We start from the raw sequence: 17,487 nt of genomic DNA, 5'->3' as shown, positions 1-17,487 counted from the left end.
TTACTGGTACCTAAAGATGTGTTTATCTCTTGGCCTAGCTAATTCAGGTGACAATTTCAGTTTCAGTTGTCTGTTGTTTCACCTACTGTTTCTCTACTTTAAACCATTGTCCAACTCTCACTCCTATAGAGAGGCACACTGCACATAAGAGATTTAACAAATGATTATCTTAAGAAGAAAACTGGAGTGGAATTCCACCTTATGCAAGGCACCTTTGTAGCTTCATTTTCACTCAGACACTTCCCATCCTTTCATTTTATTTTATTTATTTATTTTTTTAGTGGATTTGTTTATTTTCCTTGTGCAAAATTGTTGTTACATGTTAACTTACAAAGAAACTTTAGGTACAAAATATTTACATTTGTAAAATGAGCAGTTATTGTCAAATTTGAGATGTGATCAAAACGGAATGGGAATTTTTGTTTTCCTTAAATAATCATGGTTTATACATCAACATCAACTTTGTCCCCTTCAAAGCAACCCTCTCAGATATAATACACTTGTGCTAGTGATTTTTCCAATCTTGGAAGCACTTCTGAAAGTCACTTTTCATCATCAAGTCAAGTTCTTCAGCGATTCTGTTTTATCTCATCAATGGTGGCAAAATGATGTCATTTCATGGTTCTCTTCAGCCTCAGAAATGGAAAGAAGATGCAAGGGGAACAGTTTTACTTTTTGACACAAAATCATGAAGGAGTACTGAGGTTTGAGTGGGAGCATTATCATGATGCAATTTCCCTAGAGTGGTTTTGCCACAATTCTGGTCTTTTCCTTTGGACTGTTTCACATAAATGGCACACAACTTCAAAGTAGTATTTCGTATTGGCTACACAAGGCTGGAATTCATGATCCAATATCCATTGTAATCAAAGAAAACAGTGAGAAGAACATTCACATGTGATCCAATTTATCGATTTTTTTCGGTCGTGGCTCTTCAAGACTGTTTCAATTGGCACAATTGGGACTTGGCGTCAAAAAAAAAAAAACTTCCCTTAATAACTACATAGCTTTCCTTATTCAATTTTGGACATCCTGATTGTCACATTTGTTGCTTACTACCAACAGCTTTGCCTTATCAATATTTATCTTCAGTTTATACTCCTTTAAATGAACTGTCAGTCTGTTCAGATTTTTGTTCATATTCTTGATTAAATCTTCCACTAAAGCACATTATACGAAAATCGTATGCCATGACTTCTTGTCTGTGAATTACAATTCTCTTTGTTCTCTCTTTCAAGATGCTAATCTAATCTTCAATCAGTACAGGATATACATAAAGTCTGGGAACACTTTCAATATTTAATGCGCAAGAACTAAACATTGTACAGATGTCATACATATTGCATTTTGAAGAAAAACTCCAAAAGTTTTTTTTTTTTTTTTTTTTTTTTTTACAAAGATTCAGTAAGCGAACCATGAGTGACCCGGCAGAGGTCAATATGGTAATCAAATACTTGCCATACCAATCCAAACATGGCATTGTCGACTGTGGCAGTCGCTTCCTGTATTCTCTCCCTGAGCTCTGCTACATCACGTGGTAGAGGCGGTACATACACCAGATCTTTAATGTGTCCCCACAGAAAAAAGTCACGCGGAGTGAGATCTGGTGACCGGGGAGGCCATTTCATGAAACAGCTGTCCCCATCTGTAACACGGCTGATCCATTGATGCAGCAGCTCCGTGTTCAGGTACCCACGAACTTCACGATGAAAATGGGGTGGAGCCCCATCCTGCTGAAAGATGAGCGGAGAGTCCGACTGCATTTGAGGCATCAGCCATTGCTGCAACATGGTCTTGTAGGAATATCCAGTGACAGTGCTCTCGGTGAAGTGCTCTCGCTCCTGAACTCGCCATGTTTGTGACTAGCACTGACAATTGGCAAATTACCAAACTATACTGTGGTGGTATACACAAAAAAACCTTTCAGGCTTTCTCTTCAAAATGACATAAGTGTTTGGTTATTGAGAAATAAATAACTGAAAGTGTTCCCGGACTTTATGTACACTCTGTATAATGCCTGACAAAAAAAGTGAAGAACCCAGAAGATATGGACAGATGTCAACGTAACTTTTAACTCGTGGAACACTGGATGGCATGTAAACGAAGACAGTTGCAATTCTCTGTGACAGGTAGACAGACCACCAAAGTATTACCGTTGTTTGTGTTTAGTAATGTTACCAGGCTGGTAGGGTATATAAGGGGTGGGAACAGTATCAAATGTTGAGTGATCACTGTGAAGAACATGCAGATTCTGCATACTCCTGTAAGACAGCACCTGACAGAATTTAAAAGGACTTTCACTGCGTGTCATCATTTAGACTGCTGGTCGAATTGCATATCCAGATTTGTGGGGCATTTGGATATGAGAGTGGTGTAATACTGCACTCCATAGGACCATGAGAGCAGCCATATTCACCATCAAGGTTCTTGTCAGCCATGTCTGACCACCCCAAGGGAGGACTGCCGTATTGTGCATAAAGAACACTGTTACCCCCTTGACATCAGCACCTGCTGCCTGGGAACAAGTATTGACTCCCAGCAACATTCTGTGTCATCCCTCACCATGAGTGGGAGACTAGCAGCAGACTAGGGAATTACTGTCCTACGTGTAGGCTGCCATTCACACAATCATGGTTCTGCACTACCCTGGATGACGATCGACAGCGCATGCAAAGGTGACCTGAGGAGACATTCCATTCTACAAAAGTTTTAGAATGGCACAGTGGTGTTATTACTGGCATCATGGTGCATGGAGCCATCAGCTATTACTTCACATAGTTGCTGGTAGTGATCAGGGAACTCTTGATCGTACAGTGGTATGTCACGGACATCCTGTGTTCTCATATGTCACTTCTCATGTGATAGTATTGTGCTGCCATTTTACAGCATGACAATGCGCTGTCTGTGTAATGTTGAACTACTCCTGTGGCCATTAAAGACCCCCAGATCTGTCCCTGACAGGACATGTGTGAGACCAACTCAGGTGCCAACTCCGGCTCAGTGTCAGTGTCCTGGATATTGTGGACCTGTTACAAGTCATGGGCCAGGTTGTCTCAGAAGACAATATGATGGCTTAGTGACAGAATTAGTGCATGCACCCACATCAGAGGGGGACAGCTTCATACAGATAAGTGAACTCATACTGCCAAGTTCATAAATTTCACTTGAGTTTGCGATAACTGAAATAACATCAGATACCGCCTCAACCCATGAAATTTCATTTCATTTTCTCCTCCCCTTCTGGGTGGTTCACTTTTTCTTCTCAGACAGTATTTGTTGAACAAGTATGGTGAAAGGGGGATGCTTTGTCTGTTTCCTTTCTTGATTTTTAAAGGTCTTCTTTCCGATATCATATGCACTGCTAAATTGGTTCCACTATTAAAATTAAACTGATCTTTTAAGCTAAGCTCCATCTCACTTTTTTAGTATCTTCATTACATGTATATGTGATACACAGACATTGTCCAGTTATCACATTATGCAATAACATTTCCTTTTTTTAAACAAAGCAATTGTTTTACAGATCTCCAATTTCCTCTTTCTAGTGGCTGTCTATAATTATCTTGAACAAGAAATTCTTCACCTTTTCACAAAAATCTGCTGATACATCATTGAAATCTACTGCTTTTATATCCTTCAGATTCTTCAGAGCATGTTCAATTCTGGCTGTGGTACTTGTCAGTGTTCACACATCTTCACCATCTTTTTGTTCACATTTTCTACTTTTACATTTGTAGCTTTCTTTCCCGTTGCACTGAAGAATGTTGCATCACACTTCCTATTTTTGTGTCCTTTTCAGTATCTTTTTCAATATCAGTTGTTTGCTTTTTCTTTTGCTCCTTTGTACTTGCAAATAATAAGATTATTAGTTCTCTTGCAAACTTTCATCCGGTCTGCTGAGCATTGTTGGCAAGTGGGCTGCACTCAGCCCTTGTGAGGCAAACTGAGGAGCTACGTGATTGAGAAGTAGCAGCTCCAGTCTCATATGCGGCCAGGAGGGCAGTGTCCTGACTACTTGTCCCTCCATATCCACATCCAGTGATGCCTGTGGGTTGAGGATGACACAACGGCTCGTCGGTACTGTTAAGTCTTCATGGCCTGTTCAGGCAGAGTTTAGTTTAGCTTGGTTTCTGTAATCTTTCAGATGATTCTCTGCACTCCATAGATGCAATATCTGCTCTATAATTAAATGTGTTCTTAGCTATAATTTTTTATTGCATATAAACTTATCCACAATTTTCTTAATTCCATTGTTATGCATTTTCTATTCTGAGTCATTTTCATTCAAGACTGTAATTTCACTTGTCTTTTCCCTCCAAACAACTTTTAAGTCCTTAATTCTTCAATCTATCCTCTTTCAAAGCCCTTTATGGTGGCACCAATGTCACTATGGAAACCAAGTAGCTGGCACAGCATCACTATCAACTGCCATGGCACTTGTCATTAGGAGTGCCCTCTAACGAGGCCACGCATACCACAATCCTTCATATAAGCCATTCTAGGGCTGGTTTGAGCCAGGTGTAATTCTGTTGCAGTACTGATGCAGTGGAAGTGTTTGCCGGAAACCTACTGGTTTGGTTCATGCTGTGGACTTGGTTTACAGGTGTTTACTCTTTGGACTCTTAGTGACTGGCTGACATCTTGACACTGTGTGAACTGGACTTTGGTTGACATGTGCAAACTGGAATTTGGTTAGATTGCTTGCTTAAACATAGCCTAATGCTCTGGGGAGTGTTCTGTAATAATTTCTTTTTTTAAGCTGGGGTGACACTACATTAGTTTTGAGTGTAGACAGCCTTTACAAAAGTAGTGAGAACTCGGGACCTGTGACGCTTGCAAATCAGTCTTTGAACATTCCATGATTAGATGAAAGTGTTAGTTTCTTACCATGCAGCAACTTCTGCAATTACTAATGCAAACCGCGCATGATTACCAAGTGCTAACAGCAGCAACATTGTAGCCCTCTTAAGTGTTAGGAAATGTAACAAGTACATCTTCGTGCCACCCATGTTTATGGCTTCTCTACAATGTAATGAACAAAGTGAAGAGTGGGATGCTTAGAGCCAATAATTGCAGTTACATTCTATGACTGCCAAATTTCTGACACAGAAAGATGAAAGGTGACATTCTTGTTAGGAAATCTTAAATTGTATTACCTAATACAGAAACTACAGCCACTAACAAATCCAGTGCTTACAAGACAATGAAACACATTATTACAGCCAGGACTGAATTTTGGCAGCACAAAAATGGCCCCCGTCAATCTCATATGGACTGGACCGCCGACCTATGAAGACTAAGCAGGAATAGCAATTCTGAATGTTTGTGCACAGAACTATTCTCTAATCATTGATGTTAAGTGCAACTTGTGGTGTCACCGCCAAACACCACACTTGCTAGGTGGTAGCTTTAAATCGGCCGCGGTCCATTAGTACATGTCGGACCCGTGTGTCGCCACTTTCAGTGATAGCAGACCGAGCGCCACCACACGGCAGGTCTAGAGAGACGTACTAGCACTCGCCCCAGTTGTACAGACGACGTAGCTAGCGATGCACACTGAAGAAGCCGCGCTCATTTGCAGAGCAGATAGTTAGAATAGCCTTCAGCTAAGTCAATGGCTATGACCTAGCAAGGCGCCATAGCAATTGATAGTTATCGTATGAAGCATGTCTCATCGAGAATGATATACAAATGATAGATTAAAGTTAAGTATTCCAGAAGCTACGTACTTTTCTTTATAGCATTCATTACGTATCCTGTTTCAGACCTCACGCCAATCCGCGTGAGCGTAACGCGTGCCTTTCGGCTACTTCCGAGTGGCGTGGCTGCCTTGCTACGTCACAACACAACTTACACCCAACTCAGAAGTTTGGAATCATGCACTGAGGAAATCAGCTCCTTCTCTAATAGAAGTGAAATCAGATCCTTCTCTAATGGAGGTAATGTGAACTGCTCAAGCCTATGAAACTGCCTTTGCAGCCCAGAGTTTGTTTACAATGGAAGAAGACATCATGGCAGTCAGCTTTCCAACACTGGTCACGTGGGATGTCAAGCTACCTCTAGCAGCGCCCTCACCTTCTCCATGACTCAGATGATCCCATCAACAACCACAACAGCGGTGACAGGCCATGCCAGTAACAGCATCACTGTCGGGCTGTAAACCACATACACAAAGATTGCCCTCTTCGGTGTTAACATGCCACAGGTGTGGCAAAAAGGGATACTTGCAAGAGGTATCTTTCAGCAGTTCTACCACAAACATGCCCCTACTTGTGGAAGTAAACCACATGAGTAATAGATCTGTGGAAGAGCAGACTTCTCAGTATGCAGCCCCAACAAAAGTACTTAGATGCATCCACAAGCAGCAAGCACTCAGTGAAGTTATTCCTTCACACTGGTGCTTCTGTGTCCTTGCTAAACCAAGCCACTTACTTAAATTTGAGGTTGCTGCCTGAACTTTTGGGCTTATGGACACCATCATGTGTCCTTGTTAGGAAAACTTCAATTTTACTTACGTATAATTAAGTCCACCAGCCAGTAAATTTTCCAGTGGTAGAGGTTCCCAAGGTGGACAGTGTTTATGGAGTGGACCCTTTTCATGCTTTTGGGTTTACAATTCTTTAAACAGTACACACTATGAAGTCTGAAGGATTTTCCACCAACCTTAAGATTCTCTGTGACAGATATCCTCAAATCTTCTCACCTGAGATAGGGAAGGTGACTGATTTTGAAGCTCACATTACTTTTAAGTGATGGCTACTCCATGCTTCTTCAAAGTTCACCTGGTGCCCCTGACTCAGAAGGATACCCTCAAAGTGACTGGGCAGACTCACTCATGAGGATGTGTTAATGCGTATTCCTCATGGTCAATGAGTCACTCCACTTAAACGGCACTTTGAGTCTTTGTGGTTTCCTTCAAGTGATGTTAAACACATATGAGTTGAAATGGAAACTTACCTCTACCAACCACTGGTGAACTACTTACCAAATTAGGCCACAGCACTTTATCCAGTAAAATCATCCTCACAGAGAAATATTTTTAAATTCCCTTGAATGCAGTGTCACGAGTTTATCCAGTGCTCAATACACCATACAGCCTCTACTGTTATAACTGGTTACCTTTCAGAACCCAATCAGCCCCTGTGATATTCCAGTGTGTTATGGATCAGTTTCTACACAGAATTTCAAACTGTACTGCGTACCTCAATGAAATCTTAATTACAGGTTTCACTCCTGAGGACCACACCTTCACAACCTCAAACACTTGCTCCAGAGGCTGGCAACAAAAGGACTAAAATGCAACCAGCAAAAGTGTTCTTTCATGCAGTCATCCTTCACATATTGGGGTTCAAACTTTGAGCTAATCGACTTGAACCAATGGAAGATTACGTCGAGTGATCCACAACATATAGCCACCTACAACTGTCAAAGACCTACAAGTGTTTCCTTGTAAGATCAACTATTATGGCAGCTTTGTTGCAAATATAGCTGAAATCTCTCCTCACTGAACCAGCTATGATTCCAAGTTTCATGTACTGAATGGTCACCTCACTCAGGCTTTCCATACTTTGAAATACTTCCATAAGCAGGCACCATGTTAGTCAACATACACCCCTGGCCTGTCTCTGAATAGTAACGACCAATGCATAAACCCATGGTACAGGCTTCACTTAAAACTTCCAGGCTGATGGGCCATGGACAAAGTATGTAAAGAGGAGAGTTTTATACATCGACCACGCCCATCAATCTGGAAGTTTTAAGTGAAGACAATACCAGCTGTGAAAGCCTACATTGTATGACCCTGGTATAGGTGTCATCCACTCCCATGACTACCCAAATGGCCCAGGAAGTCCTATGGCGCATGCTTCTAAGACCTTATTTGCCTCCCAGGAATGCTACAGACAGAAATTTTGCCTTGTTCCATACCATAACCCGCTGCTAACATCTGGTGCAGAGGAACGGGCTGCTCAAAACATTGGTACATAGGTTTTGAACCTGTCCACCAAGCAATCTCAACCAAGAACTAGAACATCTGAGGATGGGGTTCCAGGAGAATGGCTACAAAAGGTAGCAAACTTGGAGAGCAAAGTCCGGAAGTCCTATACCAACTGTACAACTAGCAGGAAAAATAGAGGAAACTCAGGATGATGTGGACACTGCATTTATTCTATTTTGAGGTGCATTATCCTTATAAGTAGGGCAACTTATCCACAAATAACAAGTGAAGACTGTTTCCCACCAACAAGCTAAAACACAAGCACTGCTTGTTAATATAAGGATGAGCTCAGACAAAAGATTTCCAGAGTCTGTTAGATAATGTTCCAATGTTGAATGACATACATAGGTAATACACTATGTACTGTTGAGAATCACTGCTGTGAACACCAATGCCACAACAGACTGCAGTACCTAACAATCTGGCAGTCAAGGAAAACTGCCTATCGGAATAACACAGGATGGATTATGACCATACTATATTCCTGACACACACACACACACTTAACTTCTGGGGCAGTGTCACTACAGAATTTTTCAGGATTTGTGTAAGCAAACAGCTGATCAAACATGAAAATGGCTACACCCTTCATGAGGCTTGCAAACTGCACTTCAGTATTCAGTTTATTCACCATTGACCACTTACAGCAGAATATGCCTGAACATTAAATATACAATTAACAATAACTTTACAGTAAAGTTTTTAAAATTTAATTCCTTTTCTTTTAGGAATATTCTTATATACTAATGTCAATGATTATTTCAAAATGTTCTGTTATCTTATAAAATGGGTGTTTGAGTAACCAGTCATAAATCTTATGTTTGAAAATATAACTGGTCAGTGACCAAGCAGATGCTGGAAGTTTATTGAAGAGTTTTAAACTCATTATTTTGTGTGAGTTTGCAGTCTTTGTGAGTCTGTGTCTTGGTATGTCGAAGTCCAGTTAGCCTCTGGTGTTGTGGGGATGTACGTTCTCTCTGGTCTTGAGCTCATTTAAGTTGCTTCTGACATAAAGCAGTGCTGTGTAGATGTATAGATTCACAACAGTTAATATCATGTGCTCGATAAAGAGGGGGCAGCAGTGTTCCTTGGGCTTAACTTTGCTCATTATTCTGATTACATTTTTTTTTAATTTTCAGAATTTCACTGACAAAGCAAGAATGTCCCCATAACAATTTGCTGTAGGAAATGTGTGACTGAAAGAGGCCAAAATATACCAGTTTTAGTTACTCATCAGTGACTACATCTGTCAGTCTCCACATGAGATAACACATTGCTATTCTCTTGCAGATATGGCTAATGTGTTCCTCCCAGTTTAATTTTGAATCAATGTGGAATCCTAACAATTTTATTGATTTGCTTTCAACAGCTGTAGTTAAACCCAGAATCAGTTCTTGTGTTTTATCAGGATTACATAGGAGTTCATTAGAAGAAAACCAATTCATTACTAGTTCTAGTTTTTCCTGTGTTGCCTGATGCAGTTCTGTTGTGTCATGGTGTGTATTGAGCAATGTTGTATCATTTGCATAACACCCAATTGAATTTGCTCCTATATGGTAAGGTAAGTCATTAATTGCAATGATGAACAGAAAAGGACCTAGGACCGAGCCCTGAGGCACTCCAGTCCGAACTTCCTTCAGCGAGGGGTATCTATTTTTAATTGATACAAACTGTCTCCTGTTACTTAAGTATGATTTGATTACATCGAAAGATGGTTTGTGTATACCATAAAATTCCAGTTTTGCAAGTAGGGTGTTAGATGGTATGTAGTTGAAGGCTTTGCTAAGATCACAAAGTACGGCTGATACTCGATCCTTATTTTCGAATGCAGTTAACACCTGGTTAACAACTTCAGTGACAGCAGTAGTGGTATTTTTACCACGTTGATATGCAAACTGTCTGTTGGAGAGGATATCATGCTTATCAAAATAGTTATTTAGTTGACTGTACATTACATATTGAAAAACTTTAGAGAAAATTGGGACAATAGAAACTGGTCGATAGTTTTGGGTATCACTTTAGCAGTTTTGAGTGCATCTGGGAAAACTCCAGATTCTAAACACACATTAAAAATGAAAGAAAGAGGTTGACAGATGAGGTGTATTATTTTTTTCATTACATAGTTAAAAAACCAATAACAGTCCATACTTTTGGAGTTGGTGAACATTGCCACAGCTTTTACAATATCCTCTGGGGTGACAACATTCCAGTGGAAAGTATACCTCCTATGGGGCACAGCACCAAGATGATCTCGTGCACAAGTGCCATTTTGCTTGATTTTGTTTTTCAGCTCACTCTCTGAGGTTAGGAAGTAATTATTTACTTCTTCTGGGACCAGCATTGCATCTTGTGTATGGGTTTGTGAATTATATTGGTTGATGATATCCCATGCTGCTTTACATTTGATGGGAGCACTTTCAATGTGATGTTTACATGCCTGTTTTTTTGGCCAAGGACAGTTTGTCTTTGTAGATTTTTTTACATTTTAGATAAACTCTATAAGAAGTATTATCTAGCTCAGGTCCTTGTTTACAAGAATTTTTATATATTCTGTACAGCCTGAGCATCTCCTCCCTAGTGAGAGTTAGCTCATCTGTATACCATTTTAGACGTTTGTTTTTCTGTTTATGCTTACGGCTACTTTTGATTAATGGTGAGCAGGAGCACCATAACTCTGTGAGTATTTCCAGGAAGATGTTAAACATCATTTCACCAGCACCCTTCTCAGGTTGTGTGTTGTATACAAAGTCCCGGTTAACATAAGATATTCTGTCAATAAATAAATTAATATATTCATCTTTCTGCCCTCTTAGCCATGTGGCATTAGACTTGATTCTGACTGATTTGTCTGATTTAGGCAACTGATCACAGCAGAATGTTAAAATCAATGGTTCATGATCAGCTAGGGCTCCATTGGCAAGTCTGACGTCATACATATCTCTAGAAAAATTTACTATAATATTATCTAAGCACGCATTATCCTGTGTTGGTGTGTAATTTCTACATTGTAAATTTAGTGATCTTAAGATATTAAAAAATGTTCTAGTAACATGTTCATCACTGCTGGCCATTTCAATGTTAAAATCGCCACAGAAAATTAGTTTTATGTTACATTTTAGTATTTTTCTCATAAGCAGCTCAAATCTTTCGAAAAATGTATTTACATCTCCTCCTGGTGATCTATATAAGCTAACAATTATAGTATTCTCTGTGTTTAGTCTTATACAGCTAAATTCTCCATCTAGTTCTGCACAGTAAGAGCTAACATCTATTTTGGTAAACATTATACTATCTTTAACAAATATTAGGACACCTCCATTCTTTCTTTCACTTATATACATAATGTCTCCAACAGCATACCCTTGAGGAACAAAATATTGTACTTGATCTTCAGTCAGCCAATGTTCTGAGATACAAACAACATCAACGTTTTCAATACTGCAAAAATGTTCTAATTGTAACACTTTGTTCCTAATGCAGCGAATGTTCGTTTGCATCACAGTAACATATTTATGTTTATTGTCTGTGAACACTCTCTCATTCGAATGTTGCTTTTAGCACCTAGTTCAAGTACAGGAGGTTTATTACCCGCCGATTCACAGACTTTTATACTAAAAAATGACGTACATCCAGGTATTACTCAAACCGCTACTTTCGTAGATTGTTTTATTCCGTATGAGTCTTTCTTTAATTATTTCATTGACACGTTCGCACACAAACCTTTTCCCTTCCCACCATGTCTGGTGTGAAGGTTACGCTGCAGTTTACTTATATCGACCACAGCACAATTTGCGTATGTAGAACACAGTTTCTTTATTTTAATATTCGTTCTTCGAATTTCTTTATTAACGCGCGAACTATAGATTAGATCATGCCTATGAGGCACTGTAGCAAAAACTGTATTCCTTGATTTATTTTTTTCTAGAAAGTTCTGAAGCACTTTTATGCAGACATCTGCTTCATTTTTCGCAACATCATTTGATCCCGTTATGCATACGGCAAAGTCATTTTCTTGCGTGGATTCTGTTTGAATGCAAGGGTCTAAAACGTGTTTAGTTCCCGCTCCAGGTTTAACAACACTGGTCACTGCCATGTCTCGATTTATTTCTCGAAACATACTTGATATATTCCTGCCATGGCTGTCTGTTAGAAAAAGCACACTGTTCTTTTTGTCCAATTAAGAAGAGAAAGGAGATATCCCCCAACAAACTGAATTTGAGGGCATATAGACACCTCTCCCACTGCAACCTTACATGCTCATTCCATTTCATATCACTTTGCAACATCACAGCTAAAAATTTAATCAGTGTGACTGTGTCAAACAGCACACCATCAATACCGTATTTGAACATCACAGGATTGGTTTTCCTATTCATCTGCATTAACTAGCAAAAATAATCAAATTTTGAAAATATAATTGGATAGATAAAAAAAACTACTTGCCAAGTGATGGCAGGAGAATACACATATAAAAGCATCAAAATTTGCAAGTTTTTGGAGCCAGTGGCTCCTTCTTCTAGCAGAAGAGTTGAAATGGAAAGAAGAGACGTGAAAGAAAAGGACTAGCAAGGTTTCAGTAAAGGAGTACAGTTTGGAAAAGTTTCTCAGAACCCAGGGCCAGAGGAGACTTATTGAATGGGATGAGAAGGAAAGACGTTGTTGGGGACTGCATCAAAAAAGATTTTGACCTTCGAACAGCCCTCTGTAGCTGCAAGCAAACAAAATGTTCCCCTGTTTTTACAATGAATATGACCCCAACACATGTTAACCATCAACCTGCAAAATAATAAAAGAAACTAATTTTATATATGAAGTTCTGGTGTACACCCTACAATCCCATCTCAGAAATTTACTTGCAATTCCAAATTTTCCTTCATCATTGATTTTCATGCCTTTAATGAAAATATTAATATATACAATGTAATTAGCATTATTCCAGTTTATCAACAGTATAAATAACATAAAAACAGAAAATAAAAATGTTTGTGTATAGGGAGTCAATTACATTACCGTCAGGTTACCATTCTGAAACTTTTCCCTGCACAAACTGCAATCTGGAAACAACACTAACATAAATGACTTGTGCCTCACTGAGCCCATGCCAAAAATGCTATTTCTTCTGAATGCTTCTCCATCTGGAGCTCCCACTTCTGTCACTTTCATTTTGGCCAAGCCTTGCATATACCATAAATCTGGACAAAATCGGTGAAGACAAGTAGGTGCGGTCCCTTACAGTCACTCAATGATGACTCTTTTCCGTACACTTCAGCACCATCAGTAAACAGCCACAGTCTGCTGCTCACTCTACCCATCATATTGTTTATGTACATAGAGAAAAAGAGTGGTCCTAACCACACTTTCCCGGGGGCACTCCTGACAATATTCATGTTTCCAATAAACACCTGCTGACCAGTTCAACATACTGGGTTCTATTCTCTAAGAAGTCTTCAAGCCATTCACATATATGAGAATGTATTCCATATGTTCAGACCTTCATTAACGGCATGCAGTGGGGCACTATGTCAATGCTTTCCAGAAATCTAGGAGTACGAAATCTACCTGTTTCCCCTTCATCCATGGTTTACAGGACATTATGCAAGAAAAGGGCAAGCTGAGCTTTGCATGAGTGATACTTCCTAAAATTGAGCTGATCTGTGGACAGAAGATTTTCTGTCTTAATAAAATTTGTTGTATTCAAACTTCAAGTACGCTCAAGAACCCTCCAGTGCACCGAAGATAAGGATATGGGTCTTTAGTTTTGTGGGTCTGTTCTTTTACTCTCATTATACATGACAGTCACACGCATTTTTTTCCACTCGCTTAGGCCCTGAAGCTGTGTGAGAGCTTTGCAGTAAATAAAAACTAAGTAAGGGTATCAATGCCAAATAGTATTCTCTGTAATAACCTTACTGTGTTTCTGCCTTGACCTGGAAATTTATCTGTTTCCAACTCTTTCAGTTTTTTATCAATGACAGGGACATCTGTCTCTATGTCCTCCATATGGGAGATCATACAATGGTCAAACGATGGCATGTCTGTATGATCCTACAGAACAAATGGCTTTTTTAATTATAAAATTTAAAACTCTAGCTTTCCTTACACTGTCTTCTATTGTCGCACCAGACTGGTCAACAAGTGACTGAATACAAGCCTTTGACCGGCTTAGTCATTCTACATAGGACTTAAATTTTCTTGAGTTCTCTGCAAAACCTTTTGCTAACATATGACAGTGGAAGTTGGTGCATGCTTTGTGCAGCAATCTTTTCATAGTTGAATGAATTTTTGCATTCATTTTTGACCATAGAGTGTAACAATTTCTGTTTCCTCAGCATTTTCCAAGTTCCGTTAAACCCCAGCACGTCTCTTCTGTCCTTTAATCCCTTACTAGGCATATATTTCTCCACAGTGCAGTTTACAATCAGTTCAAACTTTGCCTACAGTTCCTCTGCGACCGTCACATTAGAAGTAAATGATTTCCATTCATAGTCTAGGCAGGATGCTAACAACTGCTTACCTGCTCTTTCCAGCATTAGCTCTTCGGGTGGATTCATTAACTTAGTAACAATTGACACGATCACTAGTTCCTCCCTCTGTACAGACACTGTCAGTAAGGTCAGGCCTGTTTGTAGCTACAAGGTTTAAAGTATTTCCATTGCATGTGGGTTGACAAACTAGCTGCTCGAGGCCGTATACAGAAAATGTGTTCTGAACTACTTCACAAGATTGTCTGCCCACACCACAGGCAATGAATCCATAAGCATTGCAGTTCACACTCAGTGGGCTAACATCGCCTCCAATTAACACTGCTTTATTGTGGTAATTCTGCATTACTGAGCACAGACTTTCTTCGAATTATTCTACAACTGTTTAATCAGAACTTGGTGGCCGATAAAAATATGTAACGATTAACTTAAGTTTACTTAGTCTGGTTACTTGTGTCCAGATTACTTTGCAGTCACACTCTATTTCAACCTCGATAGAGACAATATTTTTGTCAATTCCCCTCATATGGCATCTAATCTGTCTTCTTGATATGCATTTCATGCCTCACTACATATTTCACAGTTCTCTACTTTGGCTTTCATCCAGCTATCCTTTTTAAGTATACGTTGAGCGTAATGGGTCTCCTGAAAGGCAGTAAGTTCAGGGACTTCATTACAAATGCTTCGACAAATAGTTGTTACAATTTTGACTTCAAAGCGTCTTTACTTTGCACACTATATGAACTTGGTCTCTGCAAATCAAATGCCAGGTGTTTATCAGAGGACCTCAATCTAACACTTAGTCTTAAAAAAAATAAAAAAGCACATGCACTCCGAAAGTATTCTGCTTCCTCCACGCCATGTGACACTTATCTGTCAAGGGGAATCCTACAATTCTTCGCCTATAATGCAGGTTCATAAATCTGCAGCTGAGACAAATACAGAATCACTGGAGCCTCTGGCTCCAAACCAAAAGACCTCGATCTCTTCTGCATACAACAACGCAAACTGTAAGCATTGCTTGCACCCCACGAGCAAGGCCACTGTCTTCGCCACTTCCACTAGCTGCTGATACAAACTGAGGATAGACTCCGATCCCTAGTGACAGGCATCACTCGTGCCAACATGAGCAGCAACTTGCAGATGACTGCACCGCACTCACAATAGCTGCAGGCAGGTTGTCCTCCACATCTCAGATGAGGCTTCCCCAACAGACACACTGAGTGTGCTTTGTTTCCCTTAAAGGTTCCACAACACTCCTAACATTGGAGCTCAGAGCTCCAACTAACTAGCAACCTCCCCCCCCCCCCACCCCCACCCCCCCCCACACACACACACACACACCATGCACCTGCTCGGACTCTGCTGAAAGAGTGGTGACTAGTCCATTTGTAAGGTGAATGGATAAGGTCAGACAGCCAGTCCCCACATTTCCCCCCCCCCCCCCCCCCCCTCTGGTCTCAAGCAACCTAAACACATTACAATTTTCCACTTATTCTGCAAATCAGATAAGCTGGAAGGTGACTTAGCCGTGTCTAGGGGCAAAACAAGTGACATCCGAAAAGCCCCTTGCAATCCAACAGTTTCTCTGCACCTACAAACCATGAGGCAACAGCTGGCACAGCCAATGGCATGTTCAGCTGTTCAAAAACTGCTGCCAGCTCCTGCATTCATACACAGCATGCACTTTCTCTATCTATCCTACTACTAAAATCTGTCATTATGTTATTCTTGGCATCAAGAATTCTTCAATTTGTTCATACATTTGTCATTATGCTGTTCTTATCATCAGGTGATCTTCAATTAGTTCATACATTTCCTCAGCCTCTTCATTATGATGATCTAAAGTCAGAAAATATGCTTGAAAAATAACTAGGTTTCTCTGTTTACTGCTCATCTTTGCGATTAATGATCTGCCACTGAAATTGTGTTCACCATTTCACTAGTTAATTTAGCAATTTACTACTACAGTAACTCCATTCATTCCTACTTCTTCAAATGCACTGAGAAATCACAATTGCCTCCACCCAAGTTAATTAACTTTTAACACATTACTGTATTTGTCTTTCATTTCATTTTTAACTCCTCTTTCTTACCAACTCTTAACAATTCTGTATATTCCAAGTAGCAATTTTGATCAATAAAATTCTTCAGTCATCTGCAACAAGGATATAATGAATTGGTGATCTGAGAGACCTTAATGGCTACTGTGTTACCTTTCCTGCTAAATCTTGAGTTCCAAAGGCTATGAACAGCAACTGTGTCTCCTTCTCGACTTTCCTTCATTAAAGCTGCTTTTGTAGGAAGTTAATGCAGCAGTATCTTATTCCCTCCTGCAATTTCTACCTGGGAAACAGACACTGTTTGTAGCCACCCATAATATAGAGAATAGAAACTGATTTAACAGATGCAGGTTAGAAAATATCTTGACAGTACAGAAAGTAGTAAACACAGAATGTGATATTCACATATTTTGGAGCTAACTCATTCCAAGTCATTACAATATAATGTGTAAAGTGACCCACAGAACTTCAAACTATTAATTAACTAACATGGAATATTTTGCTATATGCATTTCAGACAGACAAAGAGGCACAAGAAGGACGGGCAAAAATATGGTAGTCTAATTTTAAACATATACACCTAATAAAAGAAGACACATACACACTAAAACAGGACGGAAGCATGAATAGTATACAACTACAAAAATGAAAATTAATGTTCCACTTTGTTAGTGTGTGCATGGCCTCATAACTGACACATGGAGCATATTAGTGAAAGGTAAATGTGTATACCATTCCAATATGTCTACATTTACTGATATAATTTTAAGCTCACACTGGTTGGAAGTTGTATTTTTGAAGAACCACACCAACATACAGTCAGAGTGCTTTGCTGACAGAACAAGAGAAAATGAATGGAATGAAATTAAATATGTGTCATCTAGAAAGTAAATCTACTCATGCTTACTGAGTGATATCTCTTGGGAGACACACAACATAAAAAGAA

General features: G+C 39.6%; 1 protein-coding gene across 8 annotated transcripts in view; it reads right to left on the bottom strand.

The window, feature by feature from the left end:
• LOC124777335 (L-gulonolactone oxidase-like) overlaps positions 1-17,487 on the bottom strand; it is a 60,552-nt gene that overhangs the window by 26,244 nt on the left and 16,821 nt on the right. For 6 of the 8 annotated variants that reach the window (XR_007015716.1, XM_047252700.1, XM_047252701.1 and 3 more), the window contains exon 3: positions 16,695-16,824. The gene's annotated coding sequence lies outside the window, so the exon portion shown is untranslated. The remainder of the gene's footprint in view (positions 1-16,694; positions 16,825-17,487) is intronic. The other 2 variants (XM_047252695.1, XM_047252696.1) reach the window with 1 other exon arrangement.

The sequence above is a fragment of the Schistocerca piceifrons genome, chromosome 2 (genome assembly GCF_021461385.2).
Source record: "Schistocerca piceifrons isolate TAMUIC-IGC-003096 chromosome 2, iqSchPice1.1, whole genome shotgun sequence".
Lineage (NCBI taxonomy): Eukaryota > Metazoa > Arthropoda > Insecta > Orthoptera > Acrididae > Schistocerca > Schistocerca piceifrons.
This window is presented reverse-complemented; position numbering and strand designations above follow the sequence as displayed.